The sequence below is a fragment of the Acomys russatus genome, chromosome 27 (genome assembly GCF_903995435.1).
Source record: "Acomys russatus chromosome 27, mAcoRus1.1, whole genome shotgun sequence".
In the NCBI taxonomy this organism is placed as follows: Eukaryota; Metazoa; Chordata; class Mammalia; order Rodentia; family Muridae; genus Acomys; species Acomys russatus.
This window is the reverse complement of record NC_067163.1, coordinates 7,328,446-7,335,019: the sequence shown is the minus strand read 5'-3', so window position 1 is coordinate 7,335,019 and position 6,574 is coordinate 7,328,446.

Below are 6,574 nucleotides of genomic sequence, written 5' to 3'. Positions count from 1 at the left end.
AGTGTTCACATTCCAAGGACAGTGTGCATATCCGTCTTTAGGTAGTAGTTCACATCTTGACCCATGGCTGGCCTCCATTTTGGGCTCACGGGGTACCTCTAAGCCCAGCCCCAAGTGTGTTCATGTCCCATTTCTGTGGTCCAGGCACCGGACAGTCTTTAAGGATATGTAGATGGTGCCAAGTGGTGAGAGTGTGGGAAAGACACTTTTTAAAAATACAGATTTTACTATATATCCCTAGCTGGCCTCAAACTCAGAGATCAGCCCGCCTCTGCCTTCAGAGTTCTGGGACTAAAGGCGTGCATCACCGTGTCCTGCTTGAAATCCCTGAGTTTCAGCCGGGCATGGTGGCTCACGCCTTTAATCCCAGCACTCGGGAGGCGGAGGCAGAGGCAGGCGGATCGCTGTGAGTTCGAGGCTAGCCTGGTCTACAAAGTGAGTCCAGGATGGTGAACGCTACACAGAGAAACCCTGTCTTGAAAAAAAAAAAAAAAAAAAGAAGAAAAGAAAAAAAGAAATCCCTGAGTTTAAGCTTGAAGATTCCTCCTGTCACAGATTTTTTTTAATTCAAGTTGATTTCTTCCTCCATCTCAGAACTGTGGACCTAGTAACAAAATCTAAAGCTATATATGCAGTGGAAGAGTTTATTCTTTGACCAGAGAATAAGAAACTGGCAGAGGGGCTGGAGAGATGGCTCAGTGGTTAAAAGCACTTGTTTTTATGTAGGGTCTTGGTTCCATTCCCACCACCCAAATGGTTCACAACTATCCATAACTCCAGTTCCAGGGGACCTGATGTTCTCTTCTGACCTCTGAGTGCCCCATACACGCTCCTGATACACAGGTATACATTCAAGCAAAACTCTCACCCACAAAATAAAAATTTAAAAAGAAACTAGGTGATGGAGCAGAGATCGTAAGGTCCTTTTTAAGAGCAAGATGTGTGTGTGGGTTACAGATACCATGCCAAAAAAGAAAAAGAAAAAAAGGGGTGGTGGGGGGGGGCATAAGAAGAAAACTAGAATGGGGTATGGAGGCACGAGCTTGTGATCCCAGGACTTTTGTTACTTGTCTGTTGCTGTCATAAAAAAAACAAAAACAAAAACAAACAAACAAAACAAAAAACAAGCACTATGATCAAGGCAACTTAGAGAAGAGTTTACTTGGGGCCAGAGAGTTAAGAGTCCCTCATTGTCATTGTGGGAGCATGGTGGCAGGCAGGCAGGTATGGTGCTAGAGCAGCCTTGGAGAGATCACAGTCTGATCCATAACAGGAAGCAAAGAGCATCCTGGGATGCCTTTCTTATGAAGAAGTCAGCAGTCATGTAGTAATGTCATCCAGTAAATGAAAGTGTTGTCTCCCTTTGGGTTCTCTGAAGTAGAGAAGTAACGTAAGGCACAATTTGGAGGACTTCTAAGATGTTCATTTTCTCTACATTCTGGTATTGAAAGTCCACCAACTAATTTTGTAATGCCCAAGTTGTGAAACCCCCAAGCACCACCAGGGATCAGCCTGATGTGAATTACACAGGGTCTTGTTTATTAGACAAGCTCAGAGCTTGGACCATCAGCCCCCTTGCGAGGAGGGAAGATGGTGGCCCCTAGTGCCAGGGGAACAAGGTTTTTAAAGGGAAAAACTGCAGGCGCAGGGATGGAAGAGGGTTTCCAAGCCTTGCTGTTACCTCATAGGTTGGAGGGGTACAGGAAAACTGCCCTTTGAGCTGATTGGCTGGGGAACAAAGGCTAAATGAAGGGACCAGGGCCAGACCACAGGAGGGAATTTTTGTTTGTTCTTGTCACTGTGACCTGCAGCTCTTGATTGTTGGCCCCAGGTATAAGCTCCTAGGAACTGTGGAAACTCGGGGTGGGGGGTGTCAAGTTCTCAGGCCCTGAACACAAAATGGCGTTGGTTTGGTCTCTTTTTTGGTTTGGTTTGGTTTGGTTTGGTTTCTTAAAGCCTCCTACTGAGTTGTGCTTTCCACCTCTGAGGTCCTTTTTAATCTGTCAGTATTGGTGATGGATAGACCTGAGGCATCCCCTGTGTTCTCGACAGCTAAAGTGTAGATACTGGCCAGAGTCCAGCTTGGGGTAGAATGTGGCCAAATGAACGTAAAGCTAGCGCACTGAATATCCGGTGTCAGTCAATGCTGAATGGTGGCAGCAGGGGTGCAGTCTGTGTGTTCGCAGCTATGTTCCTGGCTGCATCATGGGGCTTCTGCATCCTTCTTGGCAATTCTCTAAGTTGCTCTGGGTATATAATTCTGAGTATGTATACTCAGGATATACAGACTGAGTAGGTGTATAGTTGGTATATCACGTTCTGTTTAGAGAATGTGTAGGCTGTCTAGTGTGGACACGTAGAGTCCTCACCCAACACAAGGCTGACTTCAGTGAACACTAACAGGGCATAGAAATGAGAAGCTTAGCAGGGCGTGATGGCACACTCCTTTAATCCCAATACTCAGGGAGGCACAAGCTTATCTCTGTGAGTTCAAGGTCAGCCTGGTTTGCAATGCAAGTCCAGGGCAGAGAAACCTTGTCTCAAAAAACAAAACAGCAACAACAACAACAACAAGGCAAACCTAGTTTTATAGAGTAGAGACTGTTAAAGCAGTACAGTGGATTTATACTGATTTATTTTGAAGTTTAATGTTTTATATGTATGGGTGTCTTGCCTGCATGTATGTTTGTGTACCACTTGCATGCAGGTTCTCACAGGGCAATTACAGGCGACTGTGAGCTATACAATGTGGTACTAGGAACCAAACCCAAGTCCTCTGCAAAAGCAGTATTCCCTCTTAGGTACCGAGCCTTGGCTCCAGCCCCTTCTCATGTGTCTCAATGTGTCCCTAAGTCTCTCTCCAGGAGCTGTTCATGAGGTTGCTCCCCCAGCTGGTTGCCTCTGAAATGGGCAGGCATTACTGATCTCCCTTATATTTATGCCTCATTAGTTTGTTTCCTAGGATCTTCAGGCTGGAAGGATGGCTCAGCAGTTAAGAGCACTGGCTGCTCTTCTTGAGGCTGGGTTCAATTCCCAGTACCAACATGGCAGCTCACAACTGTCTGTAACTCAAACTTCCAGTGTATCTAACTTCCACAGACAGACAGACAGACAGGCTGGACACCAATGCACATTTTTAAAAAAAATTAGAAGGGACTCTTGTTAAAAGGAAGACCCAAAACTTCCCTTCTTAGAAAGCAAACAAAGAATACCACTTGAGGGCATTTGCAGCCTGAGAAATCACACAACATCACACCCTGTGGCCATTGTCTATATTCCTGGATACACTATGAGAGGCTCATAGGTGGCACTTATTAAGGTCAGTTCTGGGTGTGGTGACACATGCCTTTAATACCAGCAGAGGCAGAGAAAAGAGGGTCTCTCTAAGTTTGAGGCTAACCTGAGCTACATATTGAGCTCCAGGACAGCCAGAACTACATAGTGAGACCCTGTTTCAAATACAAACAAACAAACAAACAAACAAATCAATCAGTAAACCGGCAAATAAACACTAGGGTCAGTTCTTCTTGCTAGAGTGTTGTTTGAAGTCCATTCCTTATGATAGGAGACAGAGAGTGGGAACTGAAATTCGAAAGAAGCCATTTCTCCTTTTGTATTCAGGATTTTAACTGGAAGGAGCCAGGGTGGGGCTTGAAGGGGTGCTAGGTTTCCAGGCACTGAAGAACACAGCTGCCATGTTGGCGCCTTGCTTAGATCAGGCCTTGAAAGGAAGCACAGGGTGTGAGGAGGCAAGGCACTCTTCAGACAGACACTTGTAATCTCTGGATTTGTTTTGAAGACTTCATGGTAGGGTCAGTCTGGACTATCTGTTCCTGGTTTGTACAAAAAGGAAACCAACCCCACAGTGACCTGTGACTCTTTAAAGATGGGGGTCTTCCCGACTTAGGCAATTGGGGTGGAGTGTGGAAAATGTCTCTTTAATTTTTCTTTTAACTTATAAATCCACTGACTAGGGACAGGGACCTGGCTGAGTGGCACGCCAGCTGCCTGGAAGGCACAAGACCCTGTTCCTTGAATCTCAGGATACACCAAACACCAAAGGGCTGAGAGGATGGTTCATCGGGTGAGAGTACTTGTGCAGGCATGAAGAACAGACACAAACCCCTAGTGCTCACACATAAAGGCTGGTGTGGTGGCACAAGCATCTGTAACCCCAAGGGGGACAGAGACAGGAGGATTGTTGGGGCTTGCTAGTGACCAAGCAGCCTTGGTTTAAGTTCACTGAGAGATCCTGTCTCAAGGATTTAGGATACAGGATACCTGATGTCCTCTTCTGGCCTTATTCCTGGGAGTAGAAAGGGTTGTAGTCTATAAATTTATGGATATTAATTACAATTTTAGGGGCACATTAAAGTCTTATCAGAGAAACTAGACCCAAGAACTTACTAGACACAGACCAAGGAAAGGGTGTAACAACTTCCTTATGGAGACCCAATAAAGTTGGATGCCTGTATGTAGGCCACAGCTCCCACCAGTCTGTGCTATGACCACCCGGGGTGTACATCCAAGGCTGAGAGAAAACTCCCTGGTCCCTGCTGTTAACATGGCCTACTCATTTCCTGTCTACTCATCCTCCTGTTTCCTGGAGGTCTGCTGCCCATCACCTGCCTGTTCCTTTGTCTGGCCCTGTTCTGTCTTCTCTACAGCCAGATTCAACTTGGCAACCCCATGCTTAGCCTGTGAAGCTTGCAGCCATTGCTGCTGCTTCCTCTTCCTTGCAAAGTCCCAGTGGTTGCAGCTTGCAATACAGAAAAAACTAGTACATTCCAACATTGTAGAGTGACACAAAATGTTACCTACATAGGGCACTCAAAACAGGGAGGTTCATATGGATTGTTCCTTGTTCTATTTTGTGGATGTTGTGGAAGAGAAGGAGTATGTACGCAAATGTGCTTGCTCATGTGTGTGCATGAGGTTGGTGTCTGGTGTCGGCCTCTCCATGTTATTTTCAGAGACAGGTTCTCCTTCTGATTTTGGAGCTGGTGGTTCTCAGCTATGCCAGAATCCAGGGGTCTGCCTGCTTCTGGCCTCTTTGGTGCTGGAGTTAGAGGTTTCCTCATGGCAAGTCCAGCTTTTATGTGGGTGTTGGAATCCAACCTCAGGGCCTCAGGCTTTCATGACAAGCACATTACACCCTGAGCCGTCTCCCCAGTCCCCAGATCCCTGTTCTTAGAGAACACAATTAGCATTAACTTTCTGTGAGCCAGCATTTGCCATCCTGGCCACCTGCATTCCTACAGATCCCATCCAGCTTGCTTTCATTTAGTAGTGAATTTTCCGTGGATAGAGTTCTATTGTGGCTTTCAGTGAAGGGTACGGATTTCTACGGTGACTTCCTCCACTGGTGTGTGGTATGTTCTGTAAGTAGGTTTTAAGATGATTATCTCCTCCTGGAAGATAAGAAAACCAAAGCTCTGAGAACTTGAACAGTTTGCCCAGGGACACCAGCCCAGCTAGGCCAGAACTGGCCTATGTCTTTTGACTTCACAATCCAAGTGGTTGCCATTGTAGAGAGTTGTCTTGACTTGAGTCCTGAGCAAGTCTCCACACCAGTGCTATCCTGATGGAGTCTCCAGTTAGCCTTCATTGCTGTGCACTGGCCGACACCTGGAATCTCTCTTCTTCCCATTGCTGAACAGAGCTGCCACTTGATGCACACATCACACCCTAATACCTACTGCACGTGCTCACCACAGCGGAGTACTCTTTCACTCCACTTTCCTCTAGGAACACGTGACTGCCCACTGGCCCTGGCCGTCTTCCTGGCTGTCTTTGGATCAGGTCGTCTCCTTGCTCTGCTTCATACCCTGGTCTTGGTCTCAGACCTCTGCTGTCACTCACTGAGCCTGCATGTCTCTGGATAGCTAACCTTGACCAAGTTAGCGTCCAGGCTCCTCCCACGCTTCTCACTCCTTCCTTAAAACTTCCTTTGTGGGTTTCTGCTCCTCCATATTTTTCTGTATTCTCTCTCTACCCATGAATTGGCTCCACTGGCAGCACACATACACATTTGGGTAAGAATCTGCATAAAGGATGACTTTGGAAGAGTGGAGCCACAGATGGTAGTGATGAAAATATGAATTATTAACTGGCCAGGCAGATTTTAGGAGCAAGGATCCTGAAAGCAAACAGTCCCATTCTAGTCCTAGGCCAGAAGGAATGTCCTCCTCCTCCTCCTCCTCCTTCCTCCTCCTCCTCCCTTCTCCTTCCTCCTCCTCCTCCTCCTCTTCTTCTTTTCTCCAAAGTACACAGTGAGGGCATGGCTGACTCCAGTGCAGACACTGATCCCTCTGGTGAACAGCTGTGGAACTAGCCACCCCCACCCCACCCCACTCCTCCACCCCAAGCCATTTGAGGGTCTGGCTTTGGGTGGAAACCTGACATTACAAGTTACTCAAAACATTAGACATTATTGTCTCTTCCCTTAAGCATTAATTCAGCAGGCCTCTAGCTCACCACACCAGGAGTCTAACCTCCACTTCCCACAAGAAAAGCTGATTCACTAGAAGGTATGCTCCAGAGGTGGGAGGAATAATTATCTCCTTAAAGTGAT